Below are 24,199 nucleotides of genomic sequence, written 5' to 3'. Positions count from 1 at the left end.
TAGAATAGTGCGGCTTCCTGCTGGTTACTTCTCAGGTAATCGCAACGGTCACTAAACACAACAGAGTCAATGAAAATCGCACCCACCATATGCACTTGCCATGATAAACACTCTCCACGTACTCAGTGACTCCGGTTGCCTCTCACTAATACAATCGAACACTGCTGTCATTTCGCGAAAAGCACGTGGTTTTGTTTTGAGCGGGAAAATTCTGCCTATCTTTTAACACGGCGGCTATCTTGACGTTTACCTTCGCAGTCGAGCCTGCGAGTGTAAGACAGCCGCAGCATTCTAGAAAAAGATAAGCGCGACAATAGGACAATCGACGATAGTATTGTATTGTATACAAATGCACACCGCATTTTTCTTTGCGGGTGCACTATTGTTTATTCGTATCGCTTACCATTTCTTTATTCGTATCGCTCCGTACCATGTTGAATAGAAAGCTCACAATTACATCTATAACCGACCACGTTTGGTTTGCCTCTTCAGCTAAGTGCCAAATGGGAAAAAAGACTCTTTTTGTCAGGGATCGCGGTATAGTGTCTATTAAAAATCTACCATCTATTTACACCATGCTGGTAAGTACTAAAACATTTAAAGATATCCCGTTTTTGTTATTAGGATAACTATGAGTTCAAAGCTGAGTATCGGCTTTTGATGGCGCCTGAGTATGCTGCTACGGCTCCAAGCAAGGAAAACAACAAAACGGCCTGCTAATTCTCCAGCAGGAAATTCTCAATGAGGGAAAAACTCGAGTGGAAAACTAAGATTTAAAAGTGGCTTTTAAACGGGAAAATTCCGATGTTGATCATTAATATTATGAATCGGTTGTTTTGGCACTGTCAGATATCTAAAGTGGCCTACCGAAAGACGTTTTATTTCCAAGATTCTTCGGTTCTGGTTCTAGATGCAAAACGGGCATTGGTTGGATCTACGCATGAAAGGTGTCTATGGGATGATTGAAAACGGCGCTTCGCCAGACATGTCAACATCAAATCATCTCCGATCTCGAAGTTTTACCATATGTGAAAATCTGCCCTTTGTGACAGGGCACATCTTTTCAGTGTAAACTGTGCCCCGCCTTGGTAAAAACGGTAAATATTTTATATGACGAACCATCGCTTGTCAGAACCCAAACTTGTCCATCAATTACTGGCGGATCTTACGAGGCATACAATAATAATGGAAATTGACGAGGGTTCTGTCGCAGCGATTGAGTTACAGCGATGCAAAATATTCTACAATTCCTCCCTAGTATTGCCATTAGTGGCCTCAAATAAATATCGAAACAGAATAATTGATCACCATGATATCACAAATGTGAAGCTATTGACAATGATGGTTTGAATATGAATTACTGAATTTAAATAAATGATAATGCATTATGACAATAATATCATTGGATATTTGGAACTTTTTATTATCCGATTCTTTATACATACATATGTAAAATCTTATCACTCGCCAAGGTTTCAAGCAATCCCTTATATCGGGCATTTTGTCTAGATATTAAGCTCTAAATTATTTCAAATAGTATGGGTTTCACGAAACTTCAACACGAAAAATCGTTATCTTTAAAACACATGTAAAGCTGCGCTATAGATAAGCTTGTTTTTAAATATTTTCTATTATTTGGTGATATTACGCAATAATTTTACCAGTAATTGCTGTGTAACGATTTTATAATTTGGAAGGCAATTAAAATGCAAGGCACAAATCTCCCATATGGAGGAAAACGTGCCGCAAAGTGCAAAGTGCTCTCCAGTATAGAAAACACAGACGAAGTCCTACGTCAAAAAATAGTTAAAGCGAAGAATTGCGGTCATTTGAATATTTTTGTTGAAGGTTCGCTGTGCGAGACTTTAATGAAAACTCTATGGGTTTTTGGGAGAAGAAAGCGCTACGCTTAGTTCGTTAACAAAGATGGTAAAAACTCGTCGCAGTGAATACTTCGCGAAGAAAGTCTGCCTGGAATCGGAACCAGTGATACTATAGCTGACAGGGATGGACCTCGCATATAGGACCTCTTCTATTCATATTGTTTGTAAACGATATATCACTCATTCTTAAGCATCTTAAAATCCTTATTTATGCGGACGATATGAAACTATTTATGGAAATCAAAAATACTGTTGACAATGACATCTACTTGAACGAAATACGCATATTTGATAACTGGTGTAACAAAAGCTTACTACAACTTAATGTCAAGAAATGTAATTTGATCACTTTCAGTAGAAAACGGAGCACACCATCGATAACTGTAACTCTAGGAAATCAACCAGTACAAAAATGTGAAAGGGTTAGAGATTTGGGTGTAATCTTAGATGCTAAGCTAACCTTTACTGACCACTACAACACCATTATCCATAGAGCAACAAATATGCTCAGTTTTATTAAAAGATTTAGTTATAACTTTCAAGATCCTTATACAATTAAAACTTTGTACGTTGCGTATGTCAGATCAATTATAGAATATTGTAGCATTGTATGGTCTCCGTATATGAAATCACATGATGATCGAATAGAATCAATTCAAAAGCAATTCCTTTTATATGCCTTACGCAACTTAGGGTGGACAACATTCCAACTTCCGTCGTACGAGGCGCGATGTATGCTTATAGATATCCAATCATTGAAAAAGCGTCGTGAGTTTGCCATGATCTCATTTGTGAATGATATTGTTTCGCACCGCATTGATTCCACCAAACTATTGTCTTGTTTAAATTTTTACACTCCTACTCGGCAATTGAGAAATCGAAACTTGTTTGCCACCTGTCATCATCGAACAAATTATGCAAAATTTAGTCCAATGAATCAAATGATGTCTGTTTACAATCAGTATTGTGAAGCAATTGATTTAGCCATGCCTCGTATGAGCCTAAGAAAATATTTTAGGAACATTAGTTACAATAGAACATAGTTATAAGTTTTTTAATGTAGTCTACATTATGTTTGACGAAATAAATAAATAAATAAATAAATAAATAAATAAGATGATGTGGATTACTCCTTCTGCTGATCGTTCCGAATGATTGACTCGGCAACACGAACGCCACAACGCGCGCGCATGGGTCCTCTCCTTTACAATTCTCACGCCAGAGACCTTGATGAATGTCTCATGCCGAATTGCTCGTAAAGACAGCTTGCCGTTCATTGCATTCGTCTCTGGGCAGTCGACCTGCAAGATACTCTGGACAGTTTGTTAACTTAGGTTTTGAAGCTAGGTATTGAATTCAATTTGGGCATAGGCCGGAAAGTTTCGGCTTCAACTGATTTATCTAGCACTAACAGCATGTCTTGTAAATATTTGGCACAGAAACGAATCAACTTCATGAATAAAAACGGAATACTTACTTGATACTTGATACTTGATTAACTACAGCTCTTCGATGAACCTACGCCGAATGGAGTATCATTCTCTGGTTAAATGCTGGATCCATGCTGCCACTTGGAAAAGTTGCTCGAAGCGCTCGAGTCAACGTTCCAGCTAGTCAGTTGTGTCAGTCAGTAGCTGACCAGTCGCGTCATTCACAGGTATCGTTGCATTTATGTTTTCTTGATTAATGACTTGTGAGGGAAGTCAGATTTTCTTTTGTGGAAAAGATGTTTAATTTTGATACACATAGTTAAGTTTGCCATTGTGTTCTTATGACATATTGCGAAAAAAGATGCGGCTGCCGGTGGGACTTGAACCCACAGTATTTCATTAAGTACACGGACGTATTACCAATCACACAACAGCTGCCCTTGCGAGAAGTTATTCCATTACCAGCAAATAACAACGGGATATCAGTCAACTCCCCGTATCCATCAAATCTGCTTTGGCAACATTTCACACCTCTCCTATCCGATCGTCTGGTGGTACTGTTCAGCAACTCCTTCAACTGCCAAGCATTGGATATTGAAACGCATCGTTCTGTTGTTTCGTGAATTCGTGACGCTGGAGAGTCGCGCCCGAATTGTTGCAACTTCCTCTACATATCCCTAATCATAATCAAGAACATTTAGCAACTACATCGCTACCTATAATTAAACACATGAAAGATACACATTTTCTCATACAATACACATTTCCAATACAAAATAGAATGCTCGTAGAGTTGCTTCGTGGTGATATTCGGCGACTCACTGCAGTGAGGGCTCACACTTTCAAAGCGGAGATTTTGCCGGAAATATGAAATGCTTGCATAGCCAAATGCCTATTTTTGATATTTAGTAAAAACTTATAATGGTAATAATATATATCATAAAACTATTTTTATAAAACAATAATGCTTTCCACTCACTCAAAGATTTATTAAAAATTGAAATTGAAAGCCTCCACGGTGGATTTGTTATTTTAGAGAAAATTGTTATTTTACATTAAATTATTAAAACAATATTAATACAAAATCTTACATCTCCCAGGAGAACGCGTTTTGGCCAACAATGCGTATTTCAAGTGACCACAGTGGCTGGATGATGGGACGAGAAAATCAATTGAGTAGAGTGCACATAATGATAATTACTCAGCGCCAGCCAAACCACACCAAGAGCACACAAAAGCGCACGATAATTGCGGGATCACAATTCATTGAGTCAATTAGAGCGAACGCCAAAGTGCCATGCTATGCTAATTAATGCAGTTAATCCCGCAGAGCCACTTTCGTCGGCGACTGTCCAACGAGACGAAGCTGTGGAAATAGTTTCGGATCTAATGACAGAACGTCAAGGCGTGGCGTATTTTTCTCATTTTCCACTTTATTTCTTTTTTAAATAACTTTCCTTCAATTTGTGTTTTGTGTGAGTTCCGTACATGCTAGAAGATTTCTGTGTTTTAAACTTTTTCAATTTCCTTCTCAGTGTGTTTGTGTGTATTTGTGTCTTGCCTTTTAATAGTTTCAATTAGCTCGTTAGAGGGACTGTGCTATGTACAAATACGGGTTTTGATTTCAATATTCTCCGGTTGTGGAAACTGTTTCTTGTGTTATAATTCTGTTGGGCTGTGCTGGATTTCCTCGGCTTAATTTTTTTTTACTTCTGGAATCTTCAGTGGATTTAATCAATTCAACTTCGCCTGCAGAAATTTTTTCAGCTACACGAACATTTCTTTTCCCTTCTCTGTTGCCTAGAGTTGCATTCCAGTAGAAATCGGAAAAATAAGTTTGGAGAGAAGTTTTTCTTCGCTCTTCTTTTATTAGTAGCTACTTATAGTTAAAAAGGGATAGAGGATTCTTCCATCCAAATGAAGAACGCAAGTTTCTTCATTTTCTCTAGAGTTCGTTTTCTCTCATTATTCTAATGAAGTTTTCTTGCACTTTTTCGTCAGCACTATATTAAACTACACCTTTTGTTGCTTTTAATTAAAATATCCATTTCCACGTTAAAGTTTCAGTCTTAAGAAATGCTATAAAATCTGTGGTAAATAATAATTCAACAAACTCTCGCTTGCCCAGTGTTCTCTTTCTTTCCTACTAAACTTAATCTTGATTGATAGGTTTTATTGTGCATAACACGATTAAAAATTCTCTACCATTTTTTGCATGAGCGCTGCATCATTCAACCGAAGGGAAAACTTTTGACGGTTTTTTTAACCCTAATCAAAAATCCTAATTTGTACGATACGAGTTTCTTCAGCGTTCTATATCTAGAAAGCCCATTCGGATTAAATTATTCATGCAATACTTTCAAAACATAATCTTGGAACATTGGATGTTAAAAAAATCGGTTGTAAAATTGAGTCTCAACTCGATCCGCTTTGAGGGTTTTCTGCACTCAACCCTCTCTCGTCATTGTCATCACAGAAAATGTTTTTTGCTAAATCTCGTTTCCTCGCCGCTAAACCTTCGTCCGATAACATAACAGTTGAAATGTTTTCACTTACACCACATCATCGAATAACATATTTCCCTCTTATCATTCTTCCTCTCATTTTTTCATCGCTTACATCGTAAGAAGAAGTTCATTATATACAGGAGCTGTTTCTTATTATTATCCTTCCTAAAAATTTATGACGTCTGTTGGTCCTATATTCAAACAATAACGGTACATAATACTTCTGCCGAAAACATGCCATCATCAATCATTCTCCCCCGACAACAATGGAGAACCCTTCAACCGCCCGACCGACGACGCGACACCGGAGAAAACACGGAGCCGAACCGATATCGGAACACGGCAATGGCACCGGCGGCAATGGTGGCTTCGAAGGATACCGATCCGTTATTGTGTAGTCTTCCCGGTCATTATGGGCGAATTTTGCTGCCGGGTTGGGGGCGATCAGTGACGTGCACAGACCACCGGCTGCAGCGCTGGAGGAGAGTCGATGGAAGACCTCTTATCGTAAACTGAACAGCCTTCTGAAAATAAAGGAAGTGAGACTGAAAAAAGAGAAAAACACATACGAAAGCAATTACATATGTTTTCAGCATCGATATCTGCATAACCAACAATGTTCAGTGTGAAATATGTTTGAATAAACCTGGAAAACTTCAGTGAAAATTAATTGTGTATGCAGTTTTCTAATACGGAGGAAAACGGAAAGTATTTTATGTTAATTCATGCGTACATTCGGTGTACGATATCCTCAGTTATGGCGTTGAACGATGTCCGATGCGATTTGTGATTAATTGAATCTGTTACATGAAAACTTTGGCAAAAAACTGAAAAATTTACATTGGCGCTTGGTGTGATTTGGCAGACCCCAAGCATCAAAATAAAAAAATGCTGAGCAAGCCGTTTTGAAGACACAAAGCAACACGTCATTGATTTTTCAGTCACAAGAACCACAATTCAATGATTTGGAACAGCATTCAATGTGTATCGATGTGATCGATCCCCCCGCAATAGCAGAAAATCTCGTTTCGGTGGCGTGTTGATTGCTGTTTTTCATCGTTATACCAGCACTCACATCGTAACAGTCAATGGTCGCGGATTGGAACAGGTCTCTGTTTTCACTTCTCTTAAAGGCAGGATTGTGCGTATGTGTGCAGTATATATTCCGCCAGATAGAAGCAAAGATGTTGATGCAATCAACAAGCATATGGCTTCCGTTCAGGAGTTAATTGACATGGGGTCGCCAACCGATACGCTACTTATTTGCGGCGATTACAATCAACCGCGAATGCATTGGCTACGGATGAAGAAGGAATTCATTGTGTAAATTCTTCTCAACTGCCCCTTACATCCTCACCTCAATGGATCACCTCAATCTCGGTCAAGCCAATCTTGTGCGTAACTTGCTCGGCCGTACACTGGATTTGTGCTTCTGTTCGTTCGAGTGCCCTGCTGTTGTAGATTGCTGCACTGCTCCTTTGCTTCCACTGGACTCTCATCATCCATCGCTTGAAATTTCAATTCCAGCCGTAACAACTAACAATGATTCGTTATATGTAACGCCGGATGTCTCACTAAACTTCCGTAAAACTGATTTCACAGCGTTGCGAAACTATCTGATGACTGTTAACTGGACGCAAAGTCTCTCATCGAATAGTGTGGACGAAATGGCAGAGACGTTTTGTGCAGAAATCGTGTCGTGGCTGCACTCTAATGTACCGCACAAACGACCTGCAGCATCACCTGATTGGAGCACCCGTGAATTAAGAGAACTGAAACGCACACGTAATGCACAGCAACGTAAGCTTCGAAACTTACGTACCTCGGAGACAGTACGTTGCTTTCATCGAGCCAGTAATGCATACCGCCATCTGAACGCGTCTTTGTACAAATCGCATGTGTTACGAGTTCAGTCAAACTTAAGAAGAAACCCTAAAGGATTTTGGAGTTTTGTAAATTCCAAGAGAAAGTCTGAATCTGTCCCATCAATCGTTTACCTAGATGAAAGCTGCAATGTCCTGTAAGTTGTTCGCCAAGCATTTTTCATCAGTTTTCTCGACCGACGTAGCCTCTGCACAAGAAGCTAAGTTAGCGGCTCTAAACGTTCCGATGAATGCAGTTGACCTCAAAACGTTTACGATAACCCCAGAAATGATTATGGTGGCAGCATCAAAGATAAAGAATTCCTACTCTCCTGGACCGGACGGCATCCCAGCCGTAATATTTCGTCGCTGCATAAGAGCTCTTACACAACCCTTGTGCCACATTTTCAACCGTTCATTCGCCGAAGGAAAATTTCCTTACGTATGGAAACAATCGGTAATGATGCCGGTATACAAAACGGGTGATCGTCGTAACGTGAAGAATTATCGAGGGATAACTAACCTTTTAGCTGCTTCTTAATTATTCGAAATCATAGTGAGTAGTGTGATTCTCGAGGGCACTCGAAATTACAATTCCTTTGACCAGCATGGATTTATGCCCGGTAGATCAGTTTCTACTAACTTGATGGGCATCGACGTGCATAACACAGATCGAGGATAAAGCGCAGATCGATGTCGTCTACACGGACCTGAAAGCTGCCTTTGATAAAATTGACCACCGTATACTTCTTTGTAAATTATCTCGACTTGGATTCTCCGTACAACTACTGTCCTGGCTGTATTCGTATCTAACTGGCAGAGCATTGCGTGTGAAAATTGGCTCCTGTTTTTCGACGACTTTTTCTAATACGTCTGGGGTCCCACAAGGTAGCAATCTCGGTCCTCTCTTGTTCACATTGTTCTTCAACGACGTGATGTTGCTACTGCGAGGTGGTTGTAAGCTAGTATATGCAGACGACTTGAAGCTGTTTTTATTGTAAGTTCATTTGAAGACTGTGAACGCCTCCAAGCGCTGCTCAATGTATTCATCGTGTGGTGCAGCAATAACTAGCTGATTGTTAGTGCCCCTAAATTTGTGGTGATAACGTTCCATCACATTGCATCACCAATTGTTTTCGACTATTGCATTAACGGAGTATCGCTGACCAGGGTACAACAAGTAAAGGACTTAGGTGTTATGCTAGATGCTAAATTTTCGTTCGACGAACATCGCTCGGCTGTTATCTTTAAAGCCACTCGTCAGCTGGGTTTTATCGCCAAGATTGCCATAGACTTTTCAGACCCATATTGCCTGAAATCACTCTACTGTGCCTTGGTTCGACCCATATTGGAAACAGCTTCGATTGTTTGGGCCCCATACAAGGTTCCATGGTGTTTAAGGATTGAACGCATTCAGAAGCGATTTATTCGACTAGCCCTGGCGAGATTCTTCAAATCTTCCTCCGTATCCGGATCGGTGTAGACTTCTAGGGCTGGACACGTTACAACGACGAAGGAAGATCCAGCAAGCGTTGTTTGTTGGGAAGCTTCTAACTGGAGAAACTTTACGCAGGTGGAGAACTTGTTTGAGTTCGGTGAAGCGTCCAGTAGATTTTCGAAGAAGCTGTACAATTCAGTGTTAATTTAGTATTGTAGTAATCGTAATTTAATATTATATCATTCATTAAGACTTTGGGTCAGATGAAAAATTATTAACAAATAAACAAATAAACAATGAGCAATCATGCGTCTCCATACTTCTGGTGCACATATTGTAAACGCTTCATTGAATCAAATAGGTACCCACTTTATTTTTTTTTGTAAATTATATCTGCACTACGATATGTCCGACATCTTTATTTTTTCTAATATTTTATATAGAATTCTCGCTTAACTCAAAAAACTGCAATCAAAAGCTTTTATGTTTTTCAGTTAATTGCGCTATTTAAATTAATTCATGAAAAAAATGTTACTTAGGTCCTTTTGAAAAGTTAAGCGAGAATTGAAAATCATTAATTAAACAAGTAAAAACAAGAAATCGTCGAGATCCTCGTAGTAAAAGTAAAGAAAATTGTTTCGTTATTCATCCATATGAGTTCAAATAGGTCGTAAAGTTCCAAGTTCTTTCTTGAAAGTATCACTCGTTTGCTTCTATTTCGTGATAATAGATAAAAAATCATTCCAGTAGTTCGACAGTTTTTTTTAAAGTAATTTTTCAAAAACGTCGATTTTTCGGAACATCACTCTCTTGATTGATGTTTAACTCTGGACGGAACAACGTAAAGGTTAACAGATTTTTCCGATTGGAATTCAGTTAAAAGTCGTTGTAATAGTCTAACAACAAAAACTCGTTGTGTATATGCACAGCATGTGAAAGATTTATTTCGAAACACGTTTTGGAAATACCCACCGCCCGAAGGAATGTGGTTACCTTCAATTAATGTTTCGAATTAAATTTTTCACCTGCTGTTCATACGCACATCCAGTTATTAAAACATTGTAATTCATGTTCATGTCGGATGGTCAATACTCGGAAACAGGCAATTAACTTTGATTGAACTGAATAAGAGATTTTTGATGCTGCTCAAAATTTGCAGCAAAATGTACTGAATTTGATACAATTTACAGATCAGTTGAATGGAGGTTCCGGTAATTTTGAATAAAATTTTGGATTCTTTTTAAAGTGCTAATAAGAGTTAGAGATTAGTTTTTTTTGGCAAACTGTCGATCTAATCTCATTTTTGTTTCAACAGCGAAAAATAGAAATTACACCGATGATAGGAAATAGACGAATGCGCAAGTCAAAAACTCTATTTTAAAACCCTATTTAATCCTCCAAACGATAATGGTACCTTAATTGAAAATCAAGTCGTTTTCAGCCGTTGCCACGGGAATGACACGCTACGCCATCTTTGTCACATCTTTCCTGAATCACCAAAAGGGCACTGCACGGAAGAATCTCTTTCTCTCTCGTTCTTCATGAAATTTGACGTTTACTGGCCTTGTTGTTTTCTATTTTCTTTGCAGCGAAAAAGAGACAAAGCAGTCCGTGCAGTGCCCTATACGAGTGCACTGCGAATGCAACATAAACAATTGCGAGGATGAAAATGATATAAAACGAACAAATGCATAGACAGTACCTTGTGCAATTAGCATTCCAAATAATTGAGCAAATAAGTTGAACATTCTTAAGTTTGAAGCATGGAATCGGGTGTAAAATTGTTTTAATTGATAATTCGTTAAATTTTTCTCTATTTTCTTATGATTGTATCATGTTGCATTATTGAGTGGAATGGGCGTCTTGCATCATATTCCCTTGTAAAAACGTAAACATTCAAAATTCACGCACATACTATTGCAAAATAAATCAGTATTGGGGTAATTTGACACTGGGGGATAAATTTATCCCCCAAAAAATAACGATCAGGAAAACATGTCAAAATCCATAGTAAGAAAAATTGGATGTCGCTCCTCTGGCCGTTGCAGTCTTGTAAAGCAGCAAAAACAAGTTTACTTCTGCATTCGACGGTTTCGGTTATTTATTTTACCTTTTTCAAGGATTCTAAAAATGTTTGCAATTAATTTTAATTTTACAGTTTGTTTTTAGTCCATCCCTAGTTTTACTCACTGAAGCTTGTTTCCTTGTTAGAAGATAGTGTTACACACTAATGTAGACCATTCAATAGAAAAATGGCGCCCGCTTCGGCTACAAACAGTTGAAAATTTGAGATAATGTTTAGGAATATTAACCATTCTACTCACTACATAGGTTACAGTTATTTTGCGCGGCACTGTATCGTGGGTGGCTGGGCGTTTAGTGAGTAGAATGGTTAATATTTGTTAACATTATCTCAAATTTTCAACTATTTGTAGCAGAAGCGGGTGCCATTTTTGTATTGAATGGACTACATTAGTGTATAACACTATCTTCTAACAACGAAACAAGCTTCAGTGAATAAAATTAGGGATGGGCTAAAAACAAACTGTAAAATTAAAACTAATTGCAAACATTTTTAGAAAGGTAGAATAAATTACCAAAACCGTCAGATGCAGAAGTAAACTTGTTTTTGCTGCTTTACAAGACTGCAACGGCCGAAAACGACATGATTTTCAATTAAGTTTTCCACAGTCGCCAAGAGTTATTTCGATAATGGTACCTTTCTCAGAACAAGTTCCATACGATGGTGAATCCGGCTCCATTTCTTCCCATTGAAAATTGTCCGGATCGGACAATGTGGTTAGTTATGGTCAAAATAATTTTAAAACAAATATAAGGAAAATGGCACTTTTGGCACATATAATCATCCGTTTTCGATCCAACACGCAGAGTTGGCAATTTCTCACACTTCTTTTTAAAATGTGTAGAGTGAAATGAAAGGAATTCTGCCAAATTTTCACGGATTTTTATTTCATGAAAGCGCATCGAACTATTGTAAACAAGCTGTTTCCTTCAATAATGTAATTTCTAACTCGAAAATCAAAAACAATACAATCATTTTATCCGCTAGTCATCGTTATTTGCACAGATCTATTAAAACTATTTGGAAATTTAGATTTAAAAACAAAGCAACATTCCCATCATGACTGCTTGTACTGTGACAGGTGACCGGGAGACGGCTACATTTTTATTTGGTCTTTTGAAAATGAAAATGCAACTGTTGTCGCTTTCACATGACAGTCATGAAAACTACCAGTACTGCGGAGGAGTCTATTGATCCACACTCGAGAGCGTTTACAAGTGCGTGTTAATCAAACCGGGAGAAACACGATCGATAAAGAGAGAGAGGTCGCTTGTGTTTTGTTGTTTTGTATAAAAAAGTCGAAATTCAGACGCGTACAACGTTTATTAACACAGAAGATTTAGGACACAACCTAAATGTATACTTCATTTTAAAAAGCAAATTGAATATTTTCCACTAGCTGGCAGCGGTGAAAATTTTCTGTCTCAGTGAGTGAGATTTGTGTGATATTGATAACATTGCCTGTTCACCCTGTTCACAACTTTCTAGCAATGAAAGGTGAAAATGGTTAGCAGCAACAAACAGGGATAAAGTAAACAAAAGACCTCTCTTCTTACAGCAGACGCAGCCTACAGTGACAGTCCATCGTCTATTCATGTCACTCGCTGGTGCGAGTGAGTGAGGGCTCTATGTAGATACACGGTGAATACGGACGGATTTTTGCGGCATTTAATTTAGTCAGTCCATTGTGTCCGTTTGTTCATGTCGTGCATTGTTCGGTTACCATTTTATCCGGATACGTTGGTGGAATGCCACCGAGAAGAACAAGTTGTCAGTCGCCATCAGGCAGCCATGACGATTAGGCGCGTCTCCAAATACGCTACCGCATGGCCTGCGCATCCGGCGACTGACGAGGTTTTGGTGGAGAGTTTTCCCACTCGCGCTGCCAGCTGGCAACCGAAGTCACCCTGATGCGTTCGCGGGCTCTTCTGGTGCCACGTAGCTCGAAACACTCCTCGTCTTCCCGGATAACCAGCCCGACTGGCATCATGCTCGCAATCACGCAGGCTGTATCGTGTGATATCGTGCGGTAGGAAGATATCACTCTGAGACACATCAAGCGGTACGTGCTCTCCAGCTTCTGCAGGTAACTGGTTACCCCCAGAGCTCTCGCCCAGGACGAGCCGCCATACCTAAGAATAGATACGGCAACACCTGCCAGTAGCCTACGTCTACTGGCACACACCTTGGAACTCCTCGATAATGCCACAACAGCAGTCGAAGCCCTCTTGAACTGCATAGTCGACATGGCTGGCGAAGGTCAGCTTGTCGTCTATTACGACCCCAAGGAGCTTCAAACTCTGCTTTGGTGCGATCGCGACTTCGCCCACGTGAATCACTGCATCTTAAACCGACTTGCGGTTGTTGACGATAACCACCTCCGTCTTATGTTGAGCGAGCTCCAGGCCTCTAGCGCTCATCTAATCCTCCCACCGTGCTGATCGCGGGAATTGACTCCCCGTAGACCTCCAAGGTTACGTCATCTGCGAAGCCGACGATCTTAACACCAGGAGGGAACTTTTACCGCCATCGGTCTCGTATAATAGTACACGGTTCTGGAAATAGCTTTCCAAAATGTGGTACAGGCCCACCGATAGGCTAAGCCGGTGTAACGAGAGCGCGATGGCATCCCAGCTTGCGCTGATGAATACGTTCTTCACATCAAGTGTCCCTAACGCACAGTATCGAATACCTCGCCTTTTCTGTTGGATCCATACCTCGGCGGTCTTTACCACCAAGTTAATAGCGTCCAACGTGGACTTACATTTGCGAAAATCGAACTGATTGCTTGGTAGGCCGTTCGTACCCTCTGAGTACGGGGTCAGCCTGTTGAGGATGATCCTCTCTAGCAACTTGCCCGTCGTGTCTATAAGGCAGATTGGTCTATGCGTCGATGGGTAGCCCGCCAGCTTCCCGGCCTTCGGCAAAAACACCAATTTCTGCCTTTTCCATCTTTCAGGGAATCTACATTCGTCAAGGCATCTCAGCATAGCTAGCCTGAATATGTTTGGGTTCACTATGAGTGCTGCTTTGAGAGCGTTGTTCGGAACACCGTCAGGCCCTGGAGCTTTGTTCGTTACCATGGATTTAGCCACCGCGAGTAACTCTTCGTTCGTCACCGGTGCCACCATTCCGGCCGCAATCATATTGCTTTGTGGTGTAGGAGGCCAGGTACTTGTAATTCGGGTCGGGAAGAGTACCTTAATAATCCTCGCCAACATATCCGGGGACCGTTCGGGGGGTGAAGAGCTTCCTGTGGTCTTGGACATCACTATCCTGTAGGTGTCACTCCACGGATTCGCGTTGGTTAAAGGCAGGTTGAATCACTTCACGGCGGTCCGCTCTTTCATCCTTGGTGCGGGCACGTTACATCCTTCTTCTAGCCTTGAGGCAGGTTGATCGAATGGCCGCAATCTCGGAACTCCACCAGTATACCGGGCTTCTGCCATTTCTCGGCAGGGCTTTCCTCGGCATGGTGGCGTCGCACGTACGTGATAGGACAGCTACCAACGCATCCTCACTTAAAACTTCAGTGTTGGCTTCCAGTCCCAGGGCCGCGGTGAAAACTTCGCTGTTGAAGTGGTTGGTTCTTCACCCCCGGACAGGGATCCCCGGACCTCGGATGTTGCACTCCATAGTTGATCTTAAAGCGAATTGCCAGATGATCACTATGGGTGTAACCCTTGTCCACCTTCCAGTCCAAGTCTGATGCCAGACCACGACTGACAAACGTTATGTAAATCCATGAATCGACCATGTACCTTCTGAACGTGCTAGCAGAACCATCATTCACTAGCACTGCGTCGAGCTTCGCTAGCGCCTCTAATAACGCTTGATCTCTTCGATTGGAGCAGCGGCTACCTTACTCCACTGCCCAAGCGTTAAAATCTCCTGTTATGACGACCGGCTAACAACCCACTAGGTCAGACGATAGCGTATCAATCATCTGGTTGAACTGTTCTAATGGCCACCTTGGTGGAGCATAGTAGCTACAATAGAACACAGCATTGATCTTGGCTATCGTGACACCCTCAGCAGATGAGTGTACCATGGATCGGGTATCGTCGGGTACCGTCCGTCCAACTGCCGTTATTGACAGGGACGTTGTGCTGGTCGGACAGAAGGGCGTCATCGGTCCTCGACACAGTGGTTAAGATTCTGCTGTGTTACTTGCACTAATTCTTTTTGTTTGTCTCTCTGATTGGACACGAAGATCCACCCAGAACGTGGTTACAGGCTTGCTTTTTGCTGGCGCAGATGAGGCACTTTGGTGCTATATCGCATTCCTGCGCCTTGTGCCCTTCCTCACCACAACGAAAACACATGTTGCTACGGTCTGGACCCTTACAGTTGTAGGACTTGTGCCCCAACTCTAAGCACCAATAGCATATGTCCACTGGAGGCGGCTGGAGTTTGCTCCAGCGCAGGTGGGCTACCTGCGTGCCAAAGGGAGCGCCTCTTAGGCGTACAGAGGTGTTTTTTTTTTCTTCCTAAACAATGGAGGGGGAATCTGCTCAACAGACATCCTGGGTTGACCAGGAAGTGCTGGGTTAGGGGCCACCTCCAATGAGGGAGGCAGGACTGCATCCCCGATCAGCTAAACCGTTTCCATTGCCGCCAAGCCCATCGTCCCTTCGGTACAACCAGAAAGTAATGCTTCAAAGGGGGGCCAGTGCATGACGCACCCTCGAGGTTAGCTGCGTGTCCTTGCAGTATCGAACATCGTGACTCGCTTTTTTAGGGGTTTTCAGAGGTGTTCTGGACCTGGACCGCACTGGTCTCTGACGTCAGAAAAAACGTCATCGTCCACGACGTTCGTGACCTCGTCCAATTAATTGCACTGGAGGGTCACTTTCGCCCCCAACGACCTCACCACGGCCTCGTCACCCAAGACCTCTTGGGTAAGCTTTCTGTAGTCAGTCCCACTAGCCTGCGCACCGTGTTTCAGAGCCAAGATCATTTGACCGGTCTTGGCGCGTCTGACGCTTCACACGTCCTGACCCAGCGCCGAAAGCTTTTCGGCCACCCGCATCGATTTAAGGACTTCAGCGTACCTTCACTTTATAAGTTTTCAACAACAAGACCTCGCCTCTGTCCTTAGCTTTCTTTGCGGGTCGAGATGCGTTCGACTTCCGCTTCGCACTACTGACCATCTGGCAGAGATTTTCTGTCCCTTGTGTCGATGGCGGCCCGGCGACTTGCGCGTGAAGTCTCCTTCTCGGGTCGACGCCCTTCGGACTCCTCTGTATTGTATGGAGGGCTGTATTTTTTTGTGTGAACCGTAACCCTCCCTCCCCCTTGAGCGTTACATAATTTGTGAAGAGTCCCATTGCTAATAAAGAAATCAGGGTATTTAAGAGCAATAAATAAATATAAAATTTCCACAAATAATGCAAAATTTCGACAGACACTTGAAAAATTTCCTCAAAGCAAACACAAATCAGCACTTATAAATGCAAAAAATGCTATTATAAAAACAATTCTCCATAAAGAAATCAAAATGTTCCACGAAAAAAAATATGCAAAATTTCCATAAAATAATCAATATCTATCTTCTTCTATATTCTAGTCTATATAATAAAAATGAAATGGTCTGTGTTCGTATCCGCATAACTCGGAAACGGCTGGATGGATTTTCTCCATTTCTTCAGCAGATATGTTGTTTATCGTTTCCGACGGGTTTATATGACATTTCCTAATGCAAAAATCACAAGCAAAATTTTTTTTTTTTTTTTTTGTCTTTATTAAAGAGATTTTCAGCCCTAGGCTGGCTCATCTCTACAAGCAAAATTGAGTAAGTCTTAAAAAACTAAAATAAAATGGAAATTTTGCATGGGCAGTTCACAACGCGCATTTGGCCTACTATGCATGACAACGTCTGCCGGGTCGACTAGTATATATATATATAAAACAAAGTTGGCATTTTTACGACCGCCCATCCAGCCCAACTTTTGCTCATTTATGTTCGTTTTCTTCTTCTATTTACAATGAAACTGAAAAAAAAAAATCAAAACCAAAATCCAATCTCTTCGATGAAATAGTTTTTTGTACTTTGGGATTTTCAAATCTTTATTATTTGTGTATAGGGTAAACTGGGGGCAAAACCCCAGGGCAAAACGACTTTTTGGCATTTTTAGCGGTGTTCCAGAAATATTTTCAAGAATGTTTACTACTAAGTTGGTAGTTCGACATCCGAGCTACATGCTCTGTAGTAAATACTATCGAAAAACTGCCGAAAATGTACTAAAAAATGTCAAAGAGTCGTTTTGCCCCGGGGGTGCATATTACCCCAGTTTCCCCAATAACACGAGGTTGGCATTATCAATCGATAACGGAAAGTTCGATATCTGCTAATTTTTATTTGTGTACACCCTATTTTGTTTGTACACGGTTTTTTTTACACTGCCGTGTAAAAAAACCCCATATTTTTTTGAAAATTTGCTTCATTTTGCATGATTCGTCGAGAAATCATAAAACTTTTTTTACGCGGATTTTCGAATTTTGAACTGAAAACTTTATTTACACGGAACGCATCCGGTGTACTTAACTAATAGGAATCAATTTAAAAACAAAGTAAAAATATGAAATCATTTGCTTTCTAAATAAATTATGTACACAACAAATTGTATCAGAAAATGAACATTTTTTTTTTGGCGAAACAAAGTTCGCTGGGTCAGCTAGTTAACAATAAACAGTTACAAAATTTTCCACTAAATATTTATTTTCCACAAAAAATAAAAACACACTACCAGCGACTGTTAGATTTTCTAACAATTCTGTATAAGAACCTACCAAAACCTGATGAGAACTGGACATATGGGAAGATGCCAGATTCGTATACAAATACTGTATGAAACCTGACAATTTTGCAGGCTTTTTTACAATATTTGTTTGTGAGCTTACATTTTTTCTATAAGAATCTTACAATTTCGCATATGCCCAGTTCCTATATAGGTTTTTGTAGGTTCTTATACAGAATTGTTAGAAAATCTAACAGTCAGTCGCTGGTAGGTTGTATGCTTTATAACATGATTGAGTCGAATACACCTCGAATAACTTCACTCATTCGTCACTCTCTAGTCTTTGTAATTAATCTATCATAATCCTAACACACAGATGGATTACAAATCATTATATAAATTCTATAGAACTACAAAATGTATCCAACACCCTAATCATCTTAATATGACTCTCTCGTTCATATTTTATACCGCCTCCCCATTTTGTCTTCTCCTGCTTACGCCTACGCCTTCGACTAGTGACCCGGGACCCGAAGCCATTGCAAAACGACTTGTATCGAAAATTTGTTTTCACATTTCTTGCCAAGGATTTTCGCACAATTTCCTCTCTTGCCGCCGCGTCACTCTGCAGCAAGCCCAATAATGCTGGATAGAGACATGAGCCTCGGCTTATAGCCTTGTACTCGTTACCTGGCCTATGGCTGCGGCGGCCGGTTGTAGCCAAGGGTAGCATTGTCGGTATTTTTTGGGTTTCGAGAAGCGCTTGCAGTGTGCAGAAGGTTGATTTGGGCAATTATGTGTTTGGCTGGGTTTCTCCGCTCCGGCGGATGTTGGTCGGATGGACGGTCCGGACGCAGTGTGATGGAAAGCAATTTTGGCATAGTTGATAGTATTGCTTCAGTATGTCGATTTTTCGGAACATCCGTCCGCATTAGCAGCGGGGCTTGAGTTCGGTGCTTCAAAGTTGAATATTTCCTTCCGACTAACATGCTTGAAACTCTTTTTTTTACGGATTTTGTGATGGTAAAGTGGAGAACGGAAACTCTATCGCCAGATTACTTATCGGATAGATGAAGTATAATTTAGATTGAATTTCACCTTTATTCGTGGAACCTTTCATAGAAGAAACATCGTTTTGTGAAAACCACATTCTTATCCATCCATCTAGAGTGAAGGCATTCGTCCTTTCTGTGCTGTTCATTAGAAGTTCGACTGAGCTGATTTCCAGAAGAGTATGTTCATTTCACAAGAGATATGGGTGTTATAACTTTCGGAGGAAATAACCACTTTCATATCTCATGGGAAATGCACCGGAATGAAAGGCGATTAAACGAGTTGAAGTGTGTTTTTGTTGTACAATGTTGAGCCATAATTGGAATGTGTGTGGCTTTTGATTTGTATCTTCGTGGAATGGGTCGTTGCAGATAACCAATATTGAGTTCTGATGAATGCAAAAAGTTATGTTATGAATACTGAGAAGAATACTTGTAGGTAATCCTCTCAAATATATTAAATAGGATACTTCCGTTGTACTTGCCAAACAAGATAAATATTCATGCAAAAATGGGCATGGAAAAAAATCAATTAGTAACTGTGGAAATGCTAATGGAGTACTATGTTGTAGAGCACACCAAGGTCTAATTGAATTGTAGAACCATTAAAGTAAAATGACAAATTGGCCGATTGACAAGAAGCGAAAGCAGACTGTTACGAATTTTATAAATGATTTCAACATAGACCACCTGATGTTTGCCATTCTTTTTTATGACTATTGTCCGCAATGTTTCAACCAAATTAAACTCTCGAATCGTTGCCTTTGGGAAGGAACTGTGCTTACATGTGCGTAAACTGAGTCTGGGAAGGCAGTGGGGCGATGTTAAAAATTTGAAACACATTTAAACCAAGACACTGCTAAACTGGCTGAATGTTGAAACTATTAAGTTTATGAGTGACTTCAACGCCCATTCTAAAATATGAGGATGTTCCTTTACCGTTTTCTGGAGACGTACCGATAAAAACGATCCTGTTGCATAAAACAGGGGAACAAAATTTAACCTTTTGCGGGTCCTCAGAACCAATTGATGTGTCTTCAGTAGATTTTGGCTCGCTGAATCCGAATCTGTCCTCAGATATGCCCCAACACGTCCAAATTTTGAGATATAGCTAAATTAATACCGCTAATTTGAAGAAATTGACATTTTTCGAAGGACTTTCATGAAGTATATTAACATAATTTTAGGTCAATCAATACCCGAAACGGTAAATGCACATCTGATCTAATGAGTTTCCATCAGATTTGCACGTTGCAATTGTTTTCTATTCGGTATTCCTTAAAATTAAGTTCAGTGAATTCAATTTTAAAATATTCCATGCAAGTCCATTTCAAAAACTTGCATGCAAACGCCATCACCACCAGTTTGAAGAATAGAGGTAATAAACTATAGAGGACGATTGTCGCTGCGGTTCCCTTTGTTATCGTCCCCAAACATGTTGGGTACCTAACTGTCAAAACGTTCTGATTTTTCCTTTGTTGACATTTAGTGCCCTATCCTCGCCAGCAAAAGATGTTTCGCCAGTGACGACAGCGACAAGCGTCCTCTATAGTTTATTAACTCTATTGTTCGAAGCCACCAAAAATTCCACAACATGAGGCCAGAGGAACTGGGATAAGAAAATGTTAAATGAAATATAGAGGTACTAGTCAGTTTGTAAATATATGTTTCATTGGACTTTTAATAAAATATCCACGTTTTTTTCATTTTATGCTTAACCTTTCTCCTCCTCCTAAAATGTTATTCTGCTCGATTTCTGGTTGTTTTTTTTTTCGATCGATCAACTTCCAATAACCACACGTAATCCAGGGTTGTTACGACTACGCGGATTTCGCGATTTTCGCGGATTTCGCGGTTTTCGCGGAATTGGCGCGGATTTACATAACGATTTTAGGGTTTCGCGCGGATTTGGCGCGGATTTAGTTTTAGGTGAAAATTTCTAAGAAAAAATCTAAGGAAGTTTATTTGAAAATTAGTTTTATGCAGGCATTGCAATATCATCTGAGCACTATCTTTGCTTCTGCAAAGATATTATCCCTAATCAAAGAGCATTCTGGAAATATATTATCATTTGAGCAATTCAAGACAAAATTTTCAAAACGACTTATCTGCTTTTGTAAACAAAAATTCAAACGACGATTTGACGAATCTGATTGCTCTCCCACGCAAACCAACACCATCAATAGGTAGGTGAAGGACTCCGCTAACTGTTGATGGTGTTGGTTTGCGTGGGAGAGCCATCAGATTCGTCAAATCGTCGTTTGAATCTTTGTTTACGAAAGCAGATAAGTCGTTTTGAAAATTTTGTTTTCAATTGATGATGATCCGGTTCGGGGTTCGGGGTTTGTTCACGTTGCGAGGCCGTTGCTACAACAAAAGTAGTGAAAAATGTTTCTCCATGTCGAACATTGCACTTTGTTTACTGAGCAGATAGATAACTAAGATCGATATCCCTTCATAACATCAGTATCTTTGCTCAGAAGATCGAATGATGGGATAAATTGCAATGCCTGGTTTTATGGCTATCTAGATGGGCTTTATTTTCATTACCAAATGTTGTTAAGAACAAATTTACGTTTCAAGTTTATTAACATTATTTTTTGGATATGTCCAAGTCCTTATTTAATGGCATGCATTACACTCTCAAGCATCATTTAAACAAATGTTATGAGGAGAGATACGCCACTTGTTGTCATTTTTAATCCATTCTAAAACACGACGCACACAAACCATGTCTATTGAAGGACATGAACACCCATTTTCATCTTGTCAATTTCTTCGTAATTCCAAGATATTTGCCAGTTTCTGATTGGTTGTTTTTTTTACGATGAACCAATCAGCATATCATTCTTCAAAAGTCGCAAGGAATTCTTTCATAATATTGGAACATTTTATATTTCCTTTATAACATTCATCTAGTACGAATAAAGGTTTATACAATAATTTAAAGCATGAAAATGCTCTGTGATTCAATACAGATGCCTCATTTTAATAAGTTCTTCCGCAGAAAGTCGACCAAAAATTCGATCAAAGATGATTTTCAAAGTTATTTCTGGGCTCTGGCGGCCTTTTTATGATATTTTCGGTTAACTCCGGTGGTATTTTACAGAATTACCAAAAGAAAACGAAGAAACTTCCTAAAGAAATTTCTACAAGGACCCTATGATGATTCTTCGTATAAATTCCTTGCAAATAAATTTCCACAGTGTAAAGAGGATTTCTGCAGCATTAAAACCCGAAAAATTATAAAGACATTTTTGGAGGAATTTCCTGGAGCGGTGACCGTAGGAATGACTATAGAAATCGAAAAGAATGCCGCCTTGAATTTACAAAAGAGTTATAGCCATGATCACAGATATTTCTTTAATAAGTGCTCAAAAATTGAACTGGGAGTTTTTCCGCAGGAAGTCACTAATCAATTTCTGCAAGAATTTCTAAAGCGATTTCCGTAGGAATTCATGAAGGATTTCTGCAAGTAAGCTCTGAAGATATTCCGCAGGTTATTTGTGGAGAATTTACTTGAACTTACGACAAAATTCCCAAATGAATTACAAAATAATTTCCCAGGAATTTTTGTAAGAATACTCGGAGAAATTCCCACAGATGTTCTCGGGAGAATTTCCACAGACAATTTGGAGCAACTTCTGCACTTCAGCAGATCCAAGGGCAGTTGGATTTCTGCAAACATTACCATGAAAATTTCCGGGAGAATTTCCGGAGGATGATCCGCAGAAATCTTTGGGATGAATCAGCGCACGAAAAATGAATTTCTACAGGAGTTCTCGGAGTTTTTAAATGAAATTCCAGTAAGAATGGTAAAAAAAATCGGCGTGAATTTTAGAAAAGCTTGTGACAAGAATTGAAGGAGAAATAACGGACTAATTTCTGTTGGACTTTACGCAAATTATTATGCCGTATTTCCAAAAGAAATTTCTTCTGAAACTTCTAAAAAATTCCTCTGGAATTTTTGAAGAAATTTACGTTTGATTCTGAATTAAAATCAACGGAGCTTGAGCAACTATGTTAGATTTTGTATTATTTGTTTCTTGATATGAATTCAAATATTTGTTTCACAGAAGTTTTGTTTAAAACGGAGCTTCATTGTCTAATTCCTTAATATTCCTTAATAAGTTTGTCTTGTGATCAATAACTACAACAAAGCTGCCTAATTAATTACTTTAAAAGAAATTGCGGTTTTGGCAGATATTTTAATATTTGGCACGTTTATCTTCAATCATTTAAAATCAAATCTGGCCTTAACATTCATTTGTAATCAACGTACCTTGTGCAGAATTTTATGAAATTCTATCAACAAAAAAACTGATAATAACGGAACAAATCATGCCAAAGCCATCATCTAATCCAAAAAGCGGTGCTTATGCAAATAGTTTTGACTGTTTAGTTCTTGTTCCCTTAGATTCAGTACTTCTAGTGGCGAATAAGGCCATTTAGAAGGGTGCCGGTTTATTAGTCCTATTAGCATTTTGATACAAACATATGTTGCAGTTTTGAATCATATTTAAAATCAGTAATAATTGTAAAAAAAAAAACTTTTAGAAAAGACGCTCAATAAATTGTTATACAAAAATTGACATTTAACGTGTATTTGCTTAGAATTTAGATCTGGATCGCACGGATTTGGTGCGGAATGGATTTCATGTCGCGCGGAAATGGCGCGGATTTGATTTTAGTCGGCGCGGATTTGGCGCGGAAAATATTTCAGGATCTTCGTAACAACCCTGGTAATCTGTTAACATGTTGCAATTGTGTTGTGCTCAAGGAATGTAAAATAACAACATTGCCAATGACAACAATATTGTCCTCTCTTGTAAATGTTGAGACAAACTCAACTCGCAATAAGCGTTTGTCCCAAACTGCAACAGAATAGGACAATGATCGCCTGCCGTGTATTTTGAGAAGCAGTCGGTTTCCGATGATGTTTTTGGTTGAGATGAGGACAAAGAATTATCGCTATTCTCTTTTGTCGCTTGTTTTTTTGCATTTTTCAGCGACAATTACATTCCTTGGTTGTGCTAGAATATAGTGAGAACATGATGATCCATAAAGTTCCTTTCTTTTAATCAGCAAGGAAAAAGATCGGAGTGTAATTTTAACGTATTCAAATCCTCTACTAGATCCCCTACCAGAGCATTCAAGCCACATTGACTAATAAAATACATTTCAGCACTCGGAAAATATGTTGA

At 39.7% G+C, this 24,199-nt stretch overlaps 1 protein-coding gene and 1 pseudogene across 2 annotated transcripts in view; one reads left to right on the top strand and one right to left on the bottom strand.

The window, feature by feature from the left end:
• Positions 1 to 575: 575 nt before the first annotated feature.
• Positions 576 to 1,350, top strand: LOC134222175 (uncharacterized; annotated as a pseudogene).
• Positions 1,351 to 4,726: 3,376 nt separating this feature from the next.
• LOC134226648 (neuroligin-4, Y-linked) overlaps positions 4,727 to 24,199 on the bottom strand; it is a 322,634-nt gene continuing 303,161 nt past the window's right edge. The window contains exon 12 of one of the 2 annotated variants that reach the window (XM_062707545.1): positions 4,727 to 6,365. The gene's annotated coding sequence lies outside the window, so the exon portion shown is untranslated. The remainder of the gene's footprint in view (positions 6,366 to 24,199) is intronic. The other variant, XM_062707546.1, reaches the window with a different exon arrangement.

Source organism: Armigeres subalbatus, chromosome 3 (assembly GCF_024139115.2).
Source record: "Armigeres subalbatus isolate Guangzhou_Male chromosome 3, GZ_Asu_2, whole genome shotgun sequence".
Lineage (NCBI taxonomy): Eukaryota > Metazoa > Arthropoda > Insecta > Diptera > Culicidae > Armigeres > Armigeres subalbatus.
Note: the sequence above shows the minus strand (reverse complement) of the source record. Positions and strands in the feature narration are given on the sequence as shown.